Source organism: Ambystoma mexicanum, chromosome 7p (assembly GCF_040938575.1).
Source record: "Ambystoma mexicanum isolate Mex_15411 chromosome 7p, UKY_AmexF1_1, whole genome shotgun sequence".
NCBI lineage: Eukaryota > Metazoa > Chordata > Amphibia > Caudata > Ambystomatidae > Ambystoma > Ambystoma mexicanum.
In genome coordinates this window covers 87859376-87881650 of record NC_090939.1, presented here as the reverse complement: position 1 = coordinate 87881650, position 22275 = coordinate 87859376, and the positions used below count along the sequence as shown (strand labels likewise).

Sequence of the window (22275 nt, the reverse complement as noted above, 5' to 3'; positions counted from 1 at the left end):
CCTCGAGTGACGCAAGAGAGCGAATTACGTACATCAGTTACATATATACAAAATGCATATCATACAATCAGCTGCGACATGTTTAACACCCCCCCTTTATTGGTTTTCTTTGAACTCGGTTTGATGATGGACACTTACGAATATGACACCTTCAAATATCTATTCTAGTAACAATATGCAACCTTGCAAGTGCGGAGACATCTTTTCTTTGTTGAACAGAACACAGTGCTTCTGTTCCTTTAAGCAAGCTACATACGGGGGAAGAGTCACATTCCAGACCTTGCTATCTATGAGGTGCTATTTGTGTCCTGGGAGCCGACACGCTCTACAGGGCTCGGAAAAGGGGGGCCGTAAGAAGAGCATAATTCAAGCCTTTAGCTGCTTTATTCTAACATATTCTACCATATAACGAGACTGGCTGGCAGTTGCGAAATGATTAAATGCCCTGTGGCTCTGCTTCAAGGCTACATTCGGGAGGGAGCTGGGCATTCCTCCCCAGAGCTGCCTACGTTGTGTTTCAACGAACTCTTATTAGCCTTGCGGCCCTGCGGCCTTGTCCTTTCACATTCAGACAACAATGTTAACAGTCGAGCAGTGTAAGCAGAAAATATGCTGCGAAGCAATTTGAACAGAAAGCAATGAGCCATTGTTAAAAAACAAAATGGCGATCCTTGTTACATCAAAATGGCCGTTCATTGATAAAACTCGGAAACCTGTATTTCTATCGTTTCGTACATGAGACGGTTGGCCTTCGGCCACCAAAATACGTTTGCCGTCAATCATGAGAGGTATCCATTTTTCTAGACTGACACAGGGACTGAACCGTAGGTTTCTATGCCAGTAAGCCAATCAAGGCTGGCAATGAATGGACTGAGAGGCTCTTGGTCTGCTCTGGTGTCAGGCAGCAGCCCTCTGAAGCCCTCGCCCACTCTGCAACTTGTGATGCTGGGATCCGCAGGCAGAGTGAGAGCAAGAGGGCGGGTAGTGGCACTTGCCGCAGGGACAGCTCAAGCACAAGGTGCTGCTCACCATGGGGTCAGGTTGACGCCGTGCGTCATGCATTGGGCATAGAGCACCGGGAGGTGGCAACAGTAACACCAAGTAGTACAGCACTTCGAAGTTGGAGGATCTGTCATGAAGCACTATATTAAGCTCAAACCATTATTATGATGTGCTCTTTTTTCAAGGCATAGAGGTAGGAGGAGGAAATAGAACAGGGGCTTGCAACCTGTAGCTCTCCAGATGTTATGGACTACAAATCCCACTAGTCCTAGTCAGCATAGCCAATGGTGAGGGATGTTGGGAGTCGCAGTCCAAAACATCAGTGGAGCCACAAGTTGCAGACCACTGATTACTAGGGATACTATTATGAATGAATAAGTGACAAGAGTGCATCCAAACCGGGTCTGCATGATGTTGGCATGGAAGCGTCAGGAACAAACCTGAACGGACGATTGATCTACAGGAAGACCAACTGTCTGGACGTCAGAATACAATTTCCGAAAGTATACAGTCCAAATATTAACTTGACAATTTACATCTGCGTTCATTAAAGTGCACTGTTACGCACTGTAAAATAGTTCCCAAGATGGCGTCTGCAGCTGCCATCTTTGACAACGGGGCTCACTTGAGGGTTCTGTTAAACGGGGAGGGCACTGCCTACCTCTCTTCTGGTCCGTGCAAGCTACACCTCGGCTACCCTCTCTTGCCGCTTCTCCTTCTTGCCCTTTTGTGCCACAGGCTCCTTACTCTCCCCTCTACTTGCGCACAGATAGACTCACCCAAGTCTGTCACAAAGAGCTTGAAATAGGAGCTGTCTCATTTGCACTACGAGTCACACTAGAGCAAGTATCTGGAACGGGGTAGGAACCGGGTAGGGGTCCAGCGCTGGATTAGATTTATTGAAATCGAAACAGGATTTAACAAACGATGTTAACGCTGTACTAAGGCAACGATGATTTTCAGCAACAATATTTTCTGTCTGCCATCAGTTCTTTTGTAATGATATCATCACTGGCTACCGTTTTGTAACCTTAGTAAAAAAAAACATGGAATAAAAGCTTCATTGACATAGCACTGCTCAAATTTGAGCAGGCGGGCTTGATCTCACCCAAGCTTGAAAGCAAGATGAGGATGAGGGTCAAGAGTGGAAGGACACCAGGGACTGGTTCTCTAGCTTCAGAGCAGCTGCAATGAGGGCAGAGAAATTCCCAGGCGGGGCTGCAGCTCTATCTACTTATGGACAGAGAATTTGCTGGCTGCACAAGGTGTTGTATGATGGTTTTAGGATCCAACTGAAAAAATGGCCCTCCCTGATTTATCTGGGTATAGACGCAAAAGGATTGCAGCTAGAGTTTAAATCAGCAACTACCTCAACACTCCAATTATGAGACAAGTAAATGTTCCCTTTGCAGCAAGGGAGGAACAAATCCATATCCGGAGGCAATGCGTATCCTCCTGGGGCTCGGAGTGCAGATATAGATCTGCATGTAACAAATGCACCGGAGACAACATGGCCGCCCACTGTGAATCCATAAACCAAGTTGCAACATTCAAGTCCCGTGAGCCTTTACCAAAGCACATTCCCCCATAATACTAGAGTGGCTGAGCTCACTCTTAAAACTACAGAAAAGACAATAAACATTCTTATGGAAGGGTGTTAACATACCCTACAAGGACCTACAAGAGAGTAGGTCTAAGAATGTAAAGTCGCCCTTTGCTATGCGAGAGGTGGTAAAACAACGAATTGTGAATTAACTGGTCCTGGGATGGTTGGAGAACAGACTCAATAACCTGCCTGTGGATAGTGTGATGAGTCCAGTGGAGTCATCACTGATTTCCCTGCTGTGGCCTCCCCAGTGAGGCCAGAGGACGGCAGGTAGTGCTGGATTTGGAACCTGGGGGCAGCTATATAGGGAAGGATTACATACGGAAAGACAGGTACCGGGGGAGGTGATGACTCCATCGGATAAGAAGAGATATTCCCATCTTTCCCTGGAGGAAGACTCTAGAATACCAAAGTCATCAAGAGCATTTTATCAACTGAAAGTTCCGCCCTATAGTAAAAGTCAGAAAACCTTTCCTAAAAATCATACTAGTCAAACCCCTAATTGTGACTTAAACCACTCATATACAACATCTTATGGTTCTGATGTATCTTTATGTAAAGTGTTTGAACAATCACATCTAAGAATTTCATTAACATCTATAGACTTCAACTCCCATAAATCCTCAAGTACTGAGACGAGGAAGAGGAGGAAGGAGTTCAGATCAATAGAAGCCTGAAGTTTAATGTGCAGACTAGTTATTTTGTTGGACCCAACACAAGCGGGACTTTTAAAAATGGTTGAAGCAGTACAGAACAGAGCTGTGCAGGAGAGAACGTGGAATCCCGTGCTGGGGCTCCTTAATGCAAGGTATCCGGACCGGTGTGGCAAGACGAAAAGCAGAGTGTGGAAGAAGGCAAGCCGTTGCGATGCTGGTGACCATGCAGAGACTCTGAGGAGCATGACCGCACCCACGAACAGCATTCTGTGGTCTATGGAAGCTGGTGGTTGCTTGCGGAGCCGCGCCAAACACTGGTAGAGCGTCTGTACGATCCAGAAGGGGAAGAGTCAACACTGTGGAAGCTAGAGTAAAAGTGGGGACACAAACTAGACCCAGTGAGTCTGCCTAGAGCAGCGGGGGGAACAAGGGCCTTACCACATGCATACCACATGAAGTTGCAAGTGACAAAGATATGAAGCTTTGTTAATGGATATCAAGGAAAAGCACAAGTTCACATGCCAATTAGTAGAATGTTTAAAAGCCAACAACACAAGGGGCCACACCAAGCCCCAGGCAAGCCCGGATGCATGAAATGTCAATGTGTGGGAAAGTGGAAACATGTGCTACCATAGACAAATATATTGAACACCTTAGAACATTTCTTACTTTATAAAGTGAAAAGAAAATTAAAACAAATAAGAAGTCCTGGCAGAATAACACCAGGCAGTTGGGAAGCAAAGCCCATGAGAGGGAAAAGGGGGTTAGGTGGAGAAAGGAAACCCCTTATCTCGTGAACTTTTGCAGAAGCCCTAGCTGAAGAATGCCAGGCAGTTGGGCAGCAAAGCCTGTGAAAGGAGAAGGGGAGATAAAGGAACACCCTTGCCTCGTGAACCTTTGCAGAGGTCCTGGCAGGGGAGCATACCATGCACCTAAAGTTGTGTGAAGTGCTTGACATTGGGGGGAGATACCTTGCAGGGGAGTATACCAGAGGATCTGAAAATCCCATAGAAGGATTCCTGGCAGGAGAGTATACCAGGTATTCCGTAATAGTGACAAGAAAGAGTTATTTATTGTTTGAAGTTAAAGAAAAACTGCTATGGTATTTGTTGTTTGAACAAGAACTTTGTGAATCCAGTACCAAAGATCCAGAGAAACTGTTGGATACAAATATATTTTTTGACACAAAGGAATTGTTGGATAAATAGAATCTTTTTGCCATCCTACTTAAAAATCCAGGGGAAGGGAACCACCCTCTGGATTGAATGGTTTTCTCGTTTGGAACACCTTTCTGTTGGAACTATTCTTATACATTTGGTTGTGAACAGATTTTACTAATATTAAGGGAAGGACATTTCCATGCACGTGTTGTTGTTTTGTTTCTAGTGTGAGGGTCAGCTTAGGATGTTCTGGACACAAGGACTGATTTTAAAGTTACTGACTACCTGGCACAGACAGAGCCTTAGTTTTAGTTGTTTTCAGGTAGGGATAAACCTCTATAGAATAGGGCTAGAGAGGCTTTTATCCAACCCATTTCTGTTTAATAAAATGTCTGACTTGGAGAATATTATATCTGTGTGTCCGCCTCTCATTTCTGGCTCCTCACAATAGCTTCATTGTGGTTCCAAAAAATAAGGTGGGCAAGTTAGGAGAATTTACCATCTTTCATTCCCAGAAGGGGATGAAGTAAACCGTTTGCTAGATGAGGAACAGTGGCAGGTATCGTACACATCTTTTGACAAGGCTGTGAATGTGGTATGGTGGGCTGGCAGAGGAACCCCCAGAGTGAAAGCGGACATAGGGTCGGTCAGCTTTCAGATTATTCCTGACTCATTCAGCTGGTTTTCACCTCATGGGTTTCTAGTTCACAGGATAATACTGCACCTGTTCACATGCCTATGCTGAAAGGTGTAGGAAGATGTATCCTTAGTGAAATAGCAAGGTGTGCATCAGGTTCACCGGTTACTGTGACACCCTTATTTCCGATTACACTAAAATATGTAATAAAACACTGGTACAATTTAACCTTATGCATTCTGTTCAGGAAAGTCCAGGGCCTCAACAGGGATCAGGAAGAAATATCCAGGGAAGTACCTCTTAAAGTCACTTTTCAGAAGCTCACCAAGGTTTCAAACGTTTCTCCCATGTGAATCAATGGGACACACCTAGTTCACCTTGCCGCGGTTATGGGGAAAAATTTGCGAGGTACTTGTTTCACCCCACAGCTAGAGTAGGAGGGGCAACAAGCCAACGGGGAGCCAGAGGGACAACCAATTAGGAGTTACAGCCCATGGTTCGAGAACCAGCAGGCAAGGAAGAGCCGACTGCAGAGAGAGCCATGGCCCACACTCTAAAATGGAGAGAAGGGGGGGGGTGGGACTGCAAATCCCCACCCCACTGCACCCAAAGGCAGGGGAACCTGGAGAACGGGACAAACTAAGAGATTTGGTCTATGGACCCACAGATGCTGGATGCTGACCATTTGTCCCTGAAATGGTGGGAGCACAGGTGCGCTTGGTTGTCAGGTTAGCACTGGTTCGGGGTTGCGATCAGTGGGATTTCACCTAGCAAGATAAATCTAATGAGGAAGACAGTGGGTGACACAACATACAGGTGAAGAATACAGCAGCAGTGAAGTCAGCGGAAGGAGAACTCTGCAGGAACCTGCAAGCACACAGCCTTACGGCAGCCACAGAAAGCATTGTTTAATGTCGCAATGTTGCATGTTACAGCACGCGCTACTGCTCGCACATATGGAAAATCTGTCAGTGCGAAGGTTCGGCAGGGATCACAGAGAATGCCCAGGGAAGGTTTGGGGTCTGGACTTGGACTTTTGGAAGTCTGTAAATAGGCGCAGTGGTGGAATTAGTGTTCAGGGTGGTAAATAGTGCCCTATGAATTCTGCTGATCGCTTGTGTTGACCGATTAATTTGTTGTAACTATTTTAATCAATCTATGGCCAAAATATTTTTCCTCAAAGATGAAGCATGTTGTCTTCTCGGAGTGCTGTACAGAGCGAGGCAGAGACACGTGTAGGAGGTGGAACTCCATATTTTCATGCGTGGTGACGAGTTATGTCATGTACACATGTTGCATGCATGCATGTATGTGTGTGTTACAGATGTCCAGACTCGCTGGGACACTTCGGCCGAACATATTGAGAAAACAATTGACTGCGCCTTCGGGATGGGGGAAAAAACAGATCCCATATCGAACAAGGGGTTGCGGGGATGTCTCCCGCTCCCCTTGTTCAGCATTATGGGTTTGAGGGTTGTGGGGCTGCCCCCCACTTCCATTCCATGGAAAGCAGGGGACAATAAAGAAAAAAAAATGGATCCAGCGGGTAAAGATCCGACCCATAATCGGGAGATGGAACGGACGTCGCAGGGAGAAGCCTGTCGCAGGGAGACAAAAAAAGGTAAGTGCAGGTATTTAGCTATGGTATTAAGGGGTACATGGGTAGTGGGACTAAGTGAAGTCTAGATTTTCCGTATGCAAACCTTTTTGCTTCGCTGTATTCAGCTGTGTACAATTCCAAGGCTCAAGAGCCAATCTCTGAACTTAAATGGAAACATGGATTTACCTGCTTAGGTCATAGTCCTTGAGCCTGGCTGGTAGACGGCTCCCTCCGGAGCAGATAGCTGGAGTCCACCACATCACCACAGGGTTCTACAGGCTGAGGGGTCTTCGGGAGGAAAACGGAAGTGGGGCTAGTCAGAGTCTCTTTCTTTCTTTTACACACACACACACACACACACCCGCACCCCCCCCCCCGGATCCTGGGGGTGGACCAGTGCGGGAGGATCACCTGCGCCCACCCCCCTTTTTTCACAAACACTGGGACGAGGAAGAGGGTGACTGATAGCAACAACACAAACACACATTGTGGTGGACATGCCCTGCTAAATCAGGTCAGGCAAAGTCAGGCTCTTGAGTGCATACACCTGATACCAATTAGCTCTCCTCACACGACTGAAAGGTATAACTTACACTCTGAGCAAGGCAGAACTCGAGTACGAGCAGAATTTCTGGGGTGAAGGCAAACCTATCGGAGCAGAGCGACGGACTAAGGGACGAGAGCAGCGGGTTCGAAAACCTCAAGAGTTCCATACTGGTGGTCGTTAGTCCAACAGGCCGTGAAAGACATGTGCCGAAGGCCAGATCCTACATCCGAAGGCAGCATTGTGTTTCAAGGACACACGCGACCCTACCGGGTGAACGACAGTATTGGTGAGGCGAGGCGAGGCGAGGCCAAGCCTGTGGTACTAACCTTGACTCGTGAATTGGAAATCGTAAAACCAGGAAAGAAACACACACATCCGGTGAGTTGCCAAGCAACCTGACAGACCGGTGTGTGTTAAAGAAAGTTTGAAGTGGCTACATGTTATGCTTGAGCTAAAACATGGCGCTGGTGCGCAGTGCATTTTGGGGGCACTCAGAGCCATAATGGATATTTATTCCATGCCTCAGTGAAAAGCTGTACTTACTTTGCTGAGAGTTGAATTTGCTTTGCTGAAAAAACATGCTTTCCAAACCTGGTATGCAGCGAGTCAAGGACATTCTGCTGGGAAAGCTGGTTTTGTTATGTCTTGCTATGAGTTATGGAACTGTTTTCCGTGGTGTTTGTTCTTAGGAGAGGAGGGAAGCGCTTTGCTCCTTAAGGTTACTGTTGGTTGACCCAGCTGGCAACCAACGGTCACTTATCAATGCGCATGCGCATTGCTAGAAGGTTCAGGAAATTGCCACCCCTGTTTGAGGAGTGCATATATGCGGAACCCCTCAGCGGTTAGACGAGATAAGCACAAAGACCTCAGTCCAAAGGGGGACGCCTTTGTCCGACATACCTGTGGGCTGTTGTGCTCTCGGCCTGGCTGTTACCGGGGAATTCCAGTTGCTTCTAGCGAGATGAGGGATTCAATTACACCCACGGTGATGTATTTTCTTTTGAATTCTCTGTCTTTTCTGTGATTTATTTCTGTGTTATCACTTGTTGCTTCCAAGCTATGAATAAATAGCCGTATAAGTGCTCATTACTTCACTAACTGCGTATTTGGCTGTGAGATACTGCTTCGCCTACCTGCGTTCAAATTATTTTTCTTTGCTCTACACATGTACTGGTGATGAAGTGTCCGTGCACATTTGGAGAGCAAAACACTACATTATATCGCAAGTGAAGGCTGAACGCTTGTGGATGAGAGGCGAAGAAAGGCAGACCTGTGAATGAACTTTGAAGTAAGGACAGCTGTGAAATCAGCGATACTCAGTAACAGAGTGATCAGGCGAAAGGAAGTAGCCCACTCGAAAGTCTCTGTGACGGTGCATTGCTTGTAACGATAAAATGAATGAACTGCAAAAGCGAAGTAAATAAATTTAACTCCAAGAGAAGGGGAGAGTGAAAGTTGAATCTTGAATTTTGAGTCAAAGTGGTCCTGCAGAGGGCTGTAAAGAAAGCCACACATATTCTAAAGTGTTTGACATTCGAAAGCGGTCTGACCCCCGACTGTGGGAGACCCGAAGTATAATAAGCTTGGGGAAGGGAGCCCCTTACAAGTTTTGTTGAACGTTGTTCATAAGAGGTCTGAGCCCGACAGAGGGGTACCTGTCTGAACTTTGTTGTCAAAGGTCTGCGCCCGACAGAGGGGGACCTATGTGAACCTTTTGTTGAAACATTATTTGGAAATCTAGAGAAAGAGAGATTTTAGCGTGCAAGCCCAGGCGGCCCACGATCCACATTTTGTAACTGTTTATTGTGTTGAAACCTCCTTTATTTATTGTTCATTTATACAGCGCTTATACACAGGTGGAGTGCTTCAAATATACCTTTCTCCTTTATACACTTTTTGTACAAGAGATAGGGCAGGCTTTAGGTTTTGTTCGCATAGGCCATTTTGATTTGACTGACTCCGCTAGGACTGTTTTGTTTATCGTTTGATGGTCGAGACTACTCCCATCTTAGTTATAGGGCAAAGTAGGAGTTTTTCCAACCCCAGAAACTTCAATAAAGGTTTTGAAAATGGTACGTATTGTGTCTGTGTCATACTTGTGATACCATGCCTCCCCTACATGTCACATTTTGTAACTGTTTATTGTGTTGAAACCTCCTTTATTTATTGTTCATTTATACAGCGCTTATACACAGGTGGAGTGCTTCAAATATACCTTTCTCCTTTATACACTTTTTGTACAAGAGATAGGGCAGGCTTTAGGTTTTGTTCGCATAGGCCATTTTGATTTGACTGACTCCGCTAGGACTGTTTTGTTTATCGTTTGATGGTCGAGACTACTCCCATCTTAGTTATAGGGCAAAGTAGGAGTTTTTCCAACCCCAGAAACTTCAATAAAGGTTTTGAAAATGGTACGTATTGTGTCTGTGTCATACTTGTGATACCATGCCTCCCCTACATGTCTCATCAAACTCGAGACGTATGAGGAATCCAATGGAGTTATCACTGATACCTCCTCCCATGTGGTCAAAGGATGGCAGCCGCTACCTGATCCTGATCCTGGGGACGGCTATATGAGGGAGGATCACAGGGGAAGAGACAACCCCAAGGTAGACGTCATGGCTTCATTGGATGAGACATGGTATTGTCTGTTTGCCCTTGAAGATAATCCTCTCATACCAAATACCCTCTATGAAGGCATCATGAAGTAAGACCAAGATAATAGACTTAAAATTCAAACAAAAAGGAGAAAACCAGCAGGGGGAGCAGAAGGAATGGAGGCCTGATCCACATCTCCCTCATTTAGCGTTGAACGACCAAAAACAGAAAGCCCTACACCGAACTAAAGTGAATAAAAAATGCAGGAACAGTGACCGAAGGAAACGGTGAAGCCACACTCCAAGTCTGGATCATTTTGGTGCAGGGAGGCAGAAGTTCCGGCACAGATGAAACACGGTCTGTGATCCAGCTGAGAGGCTGGTGCAGTGTACTTGCAGAGAGCTGGGATTAGACCCTCAAGGTCTAACGGGGGACGAGAGTCGAAGGAGCCCCAAGAATGCAGAAGGTGAGCGGGAGCCAAATAAAGACACCACAGCGGTGTGCGCCCGGCACAGTGAGACTCAGTGGGCAGCACCCAGCGGACGAGCCAGACCGGCGCAGCCGCAGGACATAGAGCTATGCCCCACTGAGAGAAGGCATCAGAGGGGCAGTATTAACAGGACATCCCAGCCTTGGGCCCACACCCCAGCGGGAGTGAACAGTGTCCTGGGGGGGCACACAAAAGCCCCCTGACCCCCAACGGCACCAGCAAGCCCCCCGCAGACAAGGAGCAGGAGACACCCTCAGAGAGCAAGGCTGCTTCTGAGGAGGCCGGATCGCCCAACGGACAACAACAGAAGTGGTAGTGCAGAAGGCAAGCCTCCAGTAACGGCAAGTACAGGTGGGGAGCAAAGACGCTTCGGCCAATGGCCGACACAGTTCCAGTGCCCACGCAGAGCTACCAGAAGGGGATGGTTGAGGCTCCCCCCACAAAACTAAAAGTGTGAGGACCCGGGAAGCCATGAAGAGCTGTTGTACATAAGCAGGATACCGGCTCACTACCCAGGACCTAGTGGGACAATGAGAGGATCGCAAAAAAAGTGAAATATCACCGGCGAGCCCCCTCTCATGAACAGTTGAACAACTGGGAACCTGTGGCGCTTGCTGGCCGCAATGAGGACCGTCAGAAAGAACAGTCGGAAGCACCATCATAGATGTAAGCAACACTTGGAGGCATGCAGAATCCATTCCAGTAGCACAGAGATAAGCAGGAGCTAGTGGCGGGAACCCCTAGGCCACCTAAGCTGGACCCCAACACAGCCAGGGTGTTGCAGATGTAAGAAACCCGAAGGTGTCTCACTTACCGGTCCTCAGGGACCTGTCACCCAGGTGGCCAGGACACGGCCATCGCTATTGGATCCAGTTCCTGGGGGTGAACAAGTAGGGGACAATCACCTGGATGAGGGTTCTTAGAGGAGTGGAGGTCGGACGCGGTACCCCCTTCCTCGTAACACCCCCCCCAAAAGCCAAAACGCACAAAGAAAAGCTAACCAAACCAACAGTTCAAACGGAGGAGAAAGGTGGCGAGACCAAAAGGGACGATGAAATCAACTCAGACCCGCAAAGCCTCGGAAAGGGGAATTACAAGACCGGAAACATAGCTGACGTGTGGAGAAACAGAAGCCAACAGTGCATGGGGGCCTTCTGCATCGATAACACAGGCAGGGAAGCATGCTGGCTACCGTGGTACCGTCCGTGACTCCAGCGGCAAGCCAAGCAAACTCAAGACAATCAGTGAGTCGGAGGAAGCCGATAGGAAACTGAACTGTGTTTGAGACATAGGTTTCTAGTGGCAATATTAGATGAACGCAAGAACTTGAGAACAAAGAACTTGTACGTTTGAACTTTTGAGAATGCCCAGAGAAGGGCCAGCTGCAGAGTGCTGAGGCACTGTAGGAGTGCTCAGTGGAAGGACTCTCGCTGGCCCTTTTGAAATGAAAGTACAAGTACCAGTAGGCCCTAGGAAAGGGCGGCGTGAGGTGTCGGAGTGGTCCTACAAGGGTCACATCAGATCCCTTGTACACTCAAAAGTCTCTGACCCGTTGCCAAGAGAAAGCTAGGGGAAGCCCCGCTTTCTGAAGAGAACACACTGTGAAATAAAGATGGCTATGTGAACCCGACAGAGGGATGCCAAGGGGAAAGCTAATGAGAATGAATCCCGCATTTTAATGAAGCAAAGTGAACTGTGTATTTGGCAAACGTGAACCTGGCTGAGGGATGAGTTGGGGTGAAGAGTAATACACCCGTGAACATTGTGTGACAAGAGTGCACCCGGCCGATGGTTGTCAGCGGTAGGAAGCTGTTTAAAAAGACATTAAAGCTCTTGAGTATTGCAAGCCACATTCGAAAGGCCGTAGTGAACCTGACGGAGGGAGGCCCAAGTTGTAAGGAGGATTCGAGCCCGGCGGAGGCAGATATCAGGGCTAAGAGCAATCGCCCATGGTGCAAGATTACCGAAGGAACCTTTGTTTGTTTGTTGTTTTGATCTATCAGGCATCCTAAGGCAAGAGACATTGTAGAAGAGACTTGGCCCCTGAAGTTTCTGGTATCGTTGAACTTGAATTGTGAACCTTGTTCTGGAGAGGCCCAGGAGTATGCTGTGCTCTGAAGGCACGCCTTGTCCTGTGCTAAAAACGTGGGGAAGGGAGACTCAGCCATACCATCCCAGTAGTCCCTAGGAAAGGGCGATGTGAGGTGTCGGAGTGGTCCTACAAGGGTCACGTCAAATCCCTTGCACACTTGAAAGTCTCTGGCCCATTGCCAAGAGAAAGTTAGGGAAGGGAAACCCTGCTTTCTGAAGAGAACGTATTGTGAACTAAAGATGGCTTTGTGAACTCGACGGAGGGATGCCAAGGGGAAAGCTAATGAGAATGAATCCCGCATTTTGACAAAGCAAAGTGAACTGTGTATTTGGCAGACGTGAACCTGGCTGAGGGATGCCTGCGAGTTGGGGTGAAGAGTAATACACCTGTGAATATTGTGCAACAAGAGTGAACCCAGCCGAGGGTTGTCCGCAGTAGGAAGTTGTTTAAAAATGCATTAAGGCTCTTGAGTATTGCAAGCTGCATTTGATTGAAAAGCCGTAGTGAACCTGACGGATGGAGGCACAAGTTGCGAGGAGGATCCGAGCCCGGCGGAGGGAGATTCCAAGGTCAAAGAGCAATTGCCCAAGGTGCAAGATTACCGAAGGAACTTTTTTTTTGTTGTATTGATCCATCAGGCCTTCTAAGGCAACAGACTTTGTAGAAAAGAGACTTGGCCCTTGAAGTTTCTGGTATCGTTGAACTGGAATTGTGAACCTTGTGCTGGAGAGGCCCAGGAGTGTTCTGTGCTCAGAAGTCCTGCCTTGTCTCGTGCTGAAAATGTGGGGAAGGGAGACCCAGCCTCACCATCCTGACTTATCATTTTGTGAACACTTCTTTCTTTTCTGGTGAACATTAACCCACACTCTTTTTGTAACTTAGTGGTAAGGATTGGCAATATTTTTTTTTAGTATAGGCCCTTTTTATTTGCCAAGACGCCACTAGGAGTGCCTTATTATCATTTGATGGTCGTAGCTTGCTCCCATCTTAGATTTAGGTTTAGATTAGGAGTTTATCTCACCCATTATAAAGTTCAATAAACACCCTTGAACTCTGATCACTTGTGTCTGTCTTTACTGTTTCCACCGTGAGCTCCTTACACAGAGTTTTTGAAGGGACCCCTCAGATTTTATAATGGCCCAGATGGAAAATGTACAGCCGGAGGCCGGGGATGACACGGAGGGCTCAACTAAAGCGGATATACGGATGTTCCTAGAGGAGATCAGATCGATACAAAATGGCCTCACTGAGGCGATCACTGAACTGAAAGGAAGGGTTGACAAAGTGGTTCCATGTCATTTTACTGACACCCCTTTTTACGAGAGGTGTTTTGCCGAAAAACATCATCAACAGTTTTTATTTTTATTTTGGGGGGCTTCCCCCCAAAGCTCCCCTTCATTTAACAATTTTTTTAATTTCCCAACCCCACCGCCCCCCAAAATATTTCAATTGAGTTTTTGGGAAAAACTCCTGCAGCAAAACACCAGTCGTAAAAACGGGTGTCGGTAAAAGGACGGTAGAAGACAAACTGGAAGCTATTGAAATAACCAATTATAAGCCGACCTAATAGTGATGCTCACGGAGGGCCGCATGCAGGCAATCGAAGAAAAGGAAAGGGACATTGCCCTCAAAATGGATGACCTGGAAAATCACGAAAGGATGTCCAACATCAGAATTATGGGCATGAAGGAACCGCAGGCCAAATCCGCGGCTGCTTTGTAGCAACGAGTGAAACTGCTCGTCAACTTACTCTTCGATGTCCCACCCGTTCCGGAGATAACCATCGATAGAATCCACCGTGGAGGGGGCACAACTAAAGGACAGAGGTCTGTGCTGGTGAAGTGCCACTGTTATAGTCTGGAAATGGACATACTGCAGAAAGTCACAACAAAAGGGGACATAACCTTTGAGGGATCACAAATTCACCTTTATCAGGATCTGTCCTCCATGACACTGAACAAGAGAAGGGAATGCAGCCCATTGGCGCAGTGGCTCACTGAATGAAACATACTGACCTTCAAACATCAGGGCAAGAAAAAGCAGAGGGGGTTCTGCACCACCTGAGGGCAGAGGACAGAAACCTGGATGCCATGGAAGCAGCCAAGGATTTTATGGACATTCTCGGACCACGTGAACAGCGTCCAAAAAGGGGCCAATTCACAAACTTGAGGAAATATAGGAGGTTCAACATGCCATGAACACCTGCCCACGCCACCATCTGAACATAACATAACTCTCTTGACAGGCCGAACTGTTCAGGGAGTGCAAAGGAGAGACCAGCATAAAGTTTGTTTTGATAACTTTTTGTTGTTGTTTGGCAGTTTAACATCATTGTTTTCATCAATCAGTAACTCGCAAGTAGCAGGGTCAGGTCGCCACATGGCAGGGGGCTACTCTAGGTTGGCCCTTTTTTTTGTCAGGGCATCTCTGGTAGCGGGGAAGTGCCTTTCTTTTTTCCGTCACTTCGACGTGAAGTGATGGGGCAGACGTCATTCAGGGGCACGGTTGGGAGCCAGACTAGGTATCAATCGATGATGGGTATAAAAGGCATTAGATGGATGGACGAGGAAACCTTTTTCACATCACATGGGTGGGAGCAGGGTATGGAGTTATGTCACGGTTGGGTCAAGGGACAATTGAGAAAATTGGAATGCCGGGCTATGAGGGGGGATGACATAAAAGGTGGGGTAACTGAATGTAAAGGGACTGAACTCACTGCAGAACGCTCTATGGTGATGCAGGAGTTCAAACTATCAGGGCTTGATGTTCTTTTTCTCCAGGAACTAAATTTAAGGTGGGCGAGGACAGCACATTGAGGGGAAGGGAATTGGGGATGGCATTGTGGGCATCCATCCCTTCGAAGAAAGCTGGGGTGGGCATTGTGATTGGAAAATCACTTGGTTCCGAGGTGGTACAGGTAAAAAGGGGCATGTGTCAGAGGCTGTTGGCAGTGAACGGAACATAGGCCCCACAGCAGTCACACTCTGCTCGCTATATATGCCCCCAACCAGCAGCACATCCCATTCAGTGACGCTGCACTGGCCACTATTAACTCATGGAAAACAGGCCGCCTTATTTGTGGTGGCGACCTTAACCAGATCATTGACCCCTTAGTATACTGGTCCACATGAAGACTAAGGGCGCCCTCACCCCAGCCTCCCTAGAGAGGAACGCACTGAAAACACTCCTAACAGAACACTTCCTGATTGATACATGGAAGACAGTACACCCCCACACTCAGGCATTTACTTTCTTCTCCCCACCACACTTGACGGTCAATAGAATTGACATTTTGATAGACACCGGACAGGAACACACCATGACCCAGGCCGGCATCCAAGTCGTGGCCTGGTTCGACCACAACATGTGCAGACTCGCCCTTGGACACCACTCGATGCGCAATGGGTCTGCAAGGCTACACTTTACAGGGACCTGGTTTTTATGGAAACCCTTAAGGAAGGGATTAGAGCATTGTTTTCAAAATAATGTCAGGGAGGACACCTCACTGCACACTATTTGGGAAGCAGCAGAAAAAACGGGAGAGAATGCTATTGGAGACTAAATTAAACCAGGCAATCCAGAAGAAAGAAGAAGACGTTTATCGAAGGGGGGGATCAGAAGATGAGGTAGTGGAAATCATGGGACTAAGGAAAGAGCTAGCGACATGTGACGGGGAAAGGTCATCATGCAACTATGCTACGTGAAGCAAAAATATAACGAGAAAGGGGACAAGGCGCACATGATTCTGGCTGCCCGCCTCAGGGGGCAAAGGGCAGAACAAGCAGTTTACAAAATAAGGGATGAAAGAGGTACAATACATAACCAACCTGAAGACATTGTGGAGCACTTTGGGGAGTATTACAGACAACCATGCGCGGTGGAATCCACGGGGACAGGGAGGTGGGCTGGGCAATACCTTGAGAGTCCGATCCCCACATTCAATGTAGAAGATAGGGCATCACTCGAACTCCTTGTCATGAGGGTTTATTGCCAAACTGAATCCGGGCACAGCTCTGGGGCAGGACGGACACACCCCAGCCTTTTTTAAACAGCACAGCCCACTGGCGGCCCCGTTCCTGGCAAGGTTATTTAATAGCATGTTAGATGGCGGGGAGTGGACTTCAGACTCTTTTACTCAAGCACGGATCATAGTCCTACCAAAAGAGGTAGTGTGCACCTTTAACAGGGCTTAAAGGTGCACACTACCAGCATAAAATACCTTTGGATATTTATCACACCAAGACACAATGACATTTTTGGGACCAACTACCCCTGTTACGGGATAACATTAAACAAGACCTCCAGAAATGGTTGAAGTTGACACTATCCTGGGCAGCCCATTGTACAACAATAAAAATGAATGTCCTGCCTAGGTTATTGTTCATGTTCCAGGCGCTCCCCCTCATTCTGTCGACAACCTTTCACGAGGAGATGAGAAGAACCTTATTGACATTCATGTGGGCTGGAAAGAGACCCAGGGTCGCGTATAACAGGCTGATCCTGCCGAAAGGGGAGGGAGGTATGACTTAAGAATACCATTGAGCCGCCCAATTTAGGATCCTGGTGGATCACCTGCATGAAAACAAAGAAAAACAATGGGTTGCGATGGAAAATGACCTGTTCTCACAAGTCCCCCTGGATGCATCGCTTTGGGTCCTGTGCAAGAATCTGCCACATAGAATTCAATCCCACCTGGTGCTCTCGGCCCTCTCACACGTATGGAAACCCACAGGTGACATGAAGGGCGTCACATCCTGCCCGTCACCTTTAAGCTGTGTATGCCCCCCCTGATCAGGGATAAAGATTTCAACCCTACTATGAGGCAGGTCTCATCAGAGCAGGTCAAATGTGGAAGGATGGTACTCTCTTACACAAATCGGGACCAGAAGCTGCCATCGGGGGTTCCAGGCATCCCCCTGTCCCCTGACGTTTCTTCAATTGAAGGGGCCCTCACGGACTGGTGCTGGATGCACAAACTAGCCCGCCCATTGACTAGTTCCGAGCAGGTCCTCAGTACATTTACATACTCATAAGGCCTTATATAGGCTCTGTACGAAGCTCTCCTGCTTAGAGGCCACATTCCATCACTGAACACCCAAAATATATGGTCCACAGAGATGCAACTCCCGGAGGATACAACTGTCTGGCAGTTTGTTTATAAGGTGGCATGGTCCTCTACTATTGGAATGCAATATAAAATGCACAATGCCAGACTCCTCTTTCGATGGCATCTGACCCCTCAAAGACGTCAGGCCCCTATGTTGGAGAAATTGTAGAGAAACTACCACATATTGGCATATATGGTGGGCATGCCCGTTAGCACTAACATACTGGAACGAGGTTCTAGCATGGATAAGAGACATAGACAGCACCAATAGAGAGTTATTGCCATTGTTGGTACTGTTTAACATAGAGGCAATTAATGGTGAATACACACTTCTCCCACACATGCAAAGAAATCTGTTACTGGCGGCCAGAGTATGTATCATCCTTCACTGGAAAAGGGCCCACCCACCAACGCAGCGTGAATGGTTAACCAAATCGTGCAAAATATACAACATGGAAAGCCTCATGGCTATCCTACTAGAATCACACACACGTTGACATTGAGTTGGTTGCAGTTCATGGAATACTACCGTTGGCATATGGAGGGAGACATGCCACAAGTTTGACGTTTACATGCCCCACACATCCTTACGACATCCCAACTCCAGGGCGCATCCCCAAAATACCCTGATGCCCAGCTCAACAGACCCGTGACACCCATTACTTTATCCAACTGATCCAGACTATTGTTTGTCATTGTTCCCACCGGCCCATATTGGATTGGGGAGTTCCCCATACACTAACTTTAAACTTGTTTAAGTTGTTTGTAAAAGCTTTGTCTCTGCTGCTGTGGTTGTCAGAAGTAAAGAAGATATGCATAATATGAAGCCTCCTGTCGTGTCATAGAATCCTCTCAACACAAACTCTTCTCTCTGATTCATGGCTTTTGACCAGTTGACTTGTGCTCCACTTGGTACCCCACACCTTCCTTATCCTTTCAGGGCTTGACAGATTCCTCTAACTCTGGGGTTCCTCCCACGCACAGTGTTGCCTACTTCGAACGGCTCCTCATGTATCAGTTTTCTACCTTCAAACTACCTCTTATATCTCTCGACACTCCTCCTACCTTTTTACCTGGACAGTTCCAGACATGTCCAACCATTCAGATGTCAATTCACTAACAGGTCTTCTCCCCCCTCAAGGACACAAACGGTGATAGTCCTGCAGTAGAATGCGGTGTAGTTCTGTAGGCCCGCACCATGTCCCCCACTGTCTTCACAACATCTAACTTAGACATGAAAGCAAATTGTAGCGTCCCTTTCACTACTCTGTTGAATCTTTTAATAAGCCCTTTTTGCCTTGGACAATATAAGGCTGTGATTTCATGCTTCTCACCTGCACTGTCAAAACTGTGCTCGGTTGTCCCTCAACACCACTGACGGGAACCCCTCCTTGTGGAACACATTATCCAAAAATTCTACTGTGGAGCTGGCATTCACCTCATCAGCCCAACCTACGCATGGCCGTTTGCTGTGGTAATCTATCAATACAAACATGACCCTCTTGCACCGATAGGAACAAGGCAGTGGACTAATACTATCTAATGCTATATTTTCCCCACAGCTGCAACGGTATCTGAATAGGATTCAAAGGGGTCTCCAACACAACATGCAATTTGTCGCTGGCCTCACAAGTAAGGCCGTTCACCACTATACGATCTATATCAAAATCCATACGCTGCCACCAATATTTCTTTCTTAACTGCCTCTTGGTCATATTTTGTCCTAAGAGCCTCTTATAGGCCACCTCCACAGGCCTCATCCCGTTGGGGGATACAATGTTCTCTTCTCTGTATAACAAGTTACCTTCTACCCACAGCTCATTCTGTACCTGATGAAATTGGGCGCTTACTACTCAAGGATGCTTGGTTCACCCTTCCTCGAGCAATGTACACACATTGTTCCATTCTACATCTGCTGCACACTTCTCTTGCCACTTGATCGGCACTTATGCTTCACTTTTAGTCACATGTGCTACTAACGCCTCCTGCTCTGCAGGTATTTCAAATACTTTAACAGGCAGGCGGGAAAAAACTGTCTGCCACCACATTAGTCAATCCAGATGTGTACACCATCGTGAAATTATACTCCTGTAAATCAAGAGTCCAATTATTTATTCAAGGGGAAATACACATATTCTTCCCTGCCAGAGCATGCACTAATGGCTTATGCTCGGATTTCATTACAAATGGAATGCCCCACAAAAGAAATCTAAAATGGTTCACGGCCCAATAGCATGCTAAAGCCTTACGCTCTATCGTGTATCATGGAATTATTTTTCTCTGCTCCTTGCAAAGCTCTCAATGCAAACACAATCACAATCTCATGTCCATCCTTCATCTACGTGAGCACAGCTCCCAGTCCTACTGCACTTGCATCAGTGGTCAACACTGTCTTCCTACAGAGCTCAAACATTCCCAAAGCTGGAGCACTCGCAATGTTTTTCTTAATCTGCTTAAAAGCATTGTCATGACATTCGACCACTCAAATCAAACATCCTTTTTCATCAATTGCCACGGGGAGCACTCAAAGTGGCAAACCCCACCACAAATTTGGAGTAGTACTCTGCTAACCCTAAAAACGCTCTTCAAGTTTCCTTATTATTTTTTTATGTGTTTTCAGTATGCATATTACCATAACACATTGTTACAAAACATAGCAATAAAAATAAACTAGGATACATAAAACTACATAAGTACATCACAATCATAAAAAAATAACCATAGCAGCAATAAAAACGATTTCTAAATTTCCTCAAATTCAAACAACACGAAATTATTTATACGTCATAGATCTGTCTAAAATCATATTCACCTTGCATCATAACTGTTGGGGAGGAGCTAGCGCTTCGCTAGCACCTTCCTGCACCCCTTAAGCGCTTTACAATGAGGCAAGACTTCTAAGCACCATAGCACTGAGAAAGCTTTTTTCATGCAAATATAATCACATACAGACATTGGTGGCCACTAAATGAAAATAGTATTTAAATATAAAAGATGCCGAAAGCAAAAGAGAGATTGAGTAAGATGAGGACAGAGGGGAGATTAGCATTGAGGTTAGAGAGCAGGTCTTCGAGGATGTTCAGGAGAGCAGTTTCCTTGCTTCTGGCTGCTCTGAAGCCAGACTGATGGTCATGGAGACAACCAACATTTTCAGTATGAAGATTAAGCTGAGAGATTGCCAGTTTTTCCAAGAGTTTACAGAGTCAAACACAGGAAGATCTCCCTGCTGTGGCCCAGAGCAAATGGGGAAGCTGAACACTTCATGCGGAGGCTGTACAAAGTGTTCCGGATTGCCAATGGGCAAGGGCAGTCTCTGCATTGAGCCCTATATCAATTCTTGAGGCTGTACAGGGCCACTCCACAAAGCTCCACCGGAGGTGCCCCTGCAGAAGTCATGTTCCGAAGGTGCCCGCGTGGTCGCTTGCCAGGCAGTGCGGACAGAGAACCAGAGGTGATCGATGAGGAGTAGGTGGCTGATGATCACAGGAAGTGAAACGAGAGGGTGAACATCAGGAGGAAGTTGCGGCCACCCAACACATTGCAGGGAGATGATGTACTAGTCAGGAACTGTCACCTGGAAGGCAAGATCTTGCTGCCCTATGACCCGCAGCCTCTGGATGTTGTAGGAGTAAAGGGTTTCATGGTGACTGTCTCAGGCGGCAGAAAGACAGTGACCCGAAACTCCAGTTTCTTTACGAGGCTTAGTGGCAAACACCATGTCGATCTAAGTCTGGTGCCGAGTGAGACCGACCCATATCCTGAGCAAGCGTGGAGCCCGTCAAGACTGACAGATCCGGGCTCAGGGGAGGAGGACGAAGCCCGAGGGCGCACAGGTAGGAGGTATACACAAAGGGAGTCCAGGTGCCGTCCATCACGGTTTATAGTGATAATACCGAAAACAAAAATCTCGAAAACAAAAGGCCGAAAAAAAAAAATATCGAATTTTTTTTGACGTTTTTTTCTCGAAATGGGGGGGTTCCCCCCAACCCCCCTTTTTTTCTATTTCTTTTTTATTTTAACCCTTTTTTTTTTACTTACCTGACCCCAAAAACACATATATAAATAAATAAATAATTCGATATTTTTTTTTTCGGGATTTTGTATTCGATATTTTTGCAGTTCGAGATTTTATTTTCGGTATTTTGACCGACCACCGTCCATCACATCAGAAGGACTATGTGTTGGACGACTAACATGTCATCAGTATCGCACTGGAATAAGTCAGAGAATGTTGGAGTGTGATGTTTTGAAGTTTAACTATGCCTATATAAACTGTTTGCAGTAGTAACATGTTATGTGTGCTTGCTATATTCATTGTTATGAAAAAAGAGAGATGTTGCGACGTGGTCACGCTACGTTCGCGACGGAGGGAATAACTGGGGCAGTACCGCTTCAGTCCGCAGATGGATCCCGGACGGAATACCCGTATGTGTGTGTCACTCTGTTTGGGTCCAAGGGCTACCGTAGCGCAAGGCCGCGTGGCCTTATACCAGTAAACATCACTGCATTACCAACGTGCACCACTGCCCTTGAAGTGATTTAAAGTAGAATTGATGTACAGTGTGGAGTTCGGAAAGAAGCAGCATGAAAGAAAGTGCAACATTTTAAACTATTATTTTAAACTATAACTTATAAAACTATTATTTGGAACATTTCTTTTGAGTGGCGTTTAGCTCCCAGCTCCACCGCCTCCTCCAAACTCCACCCCCACCTGCCCTTGTGGGATCCCCCCTGTACATTTTTCCCATTTCCACCACTGATCAAAAGTGAACAACCCCTT

The 22275-nt window shown here is 46.8% G+C and overlaps 1 protein-coding gene across 3 annotated transcripts in view; it reads right to left on the bottom strand.

The window, feature by feature from the left end:
* The window catches only part of RABL3 (RAB, member of RAS oncogene family like 3), a 171632-nt gene that overhangs the window by 148997 nt on the left and 360 nt on the right, over positions 1 to 22275 (bottom strand). The gene's annotated exons all lie outside the window — the stretch shown is intronic.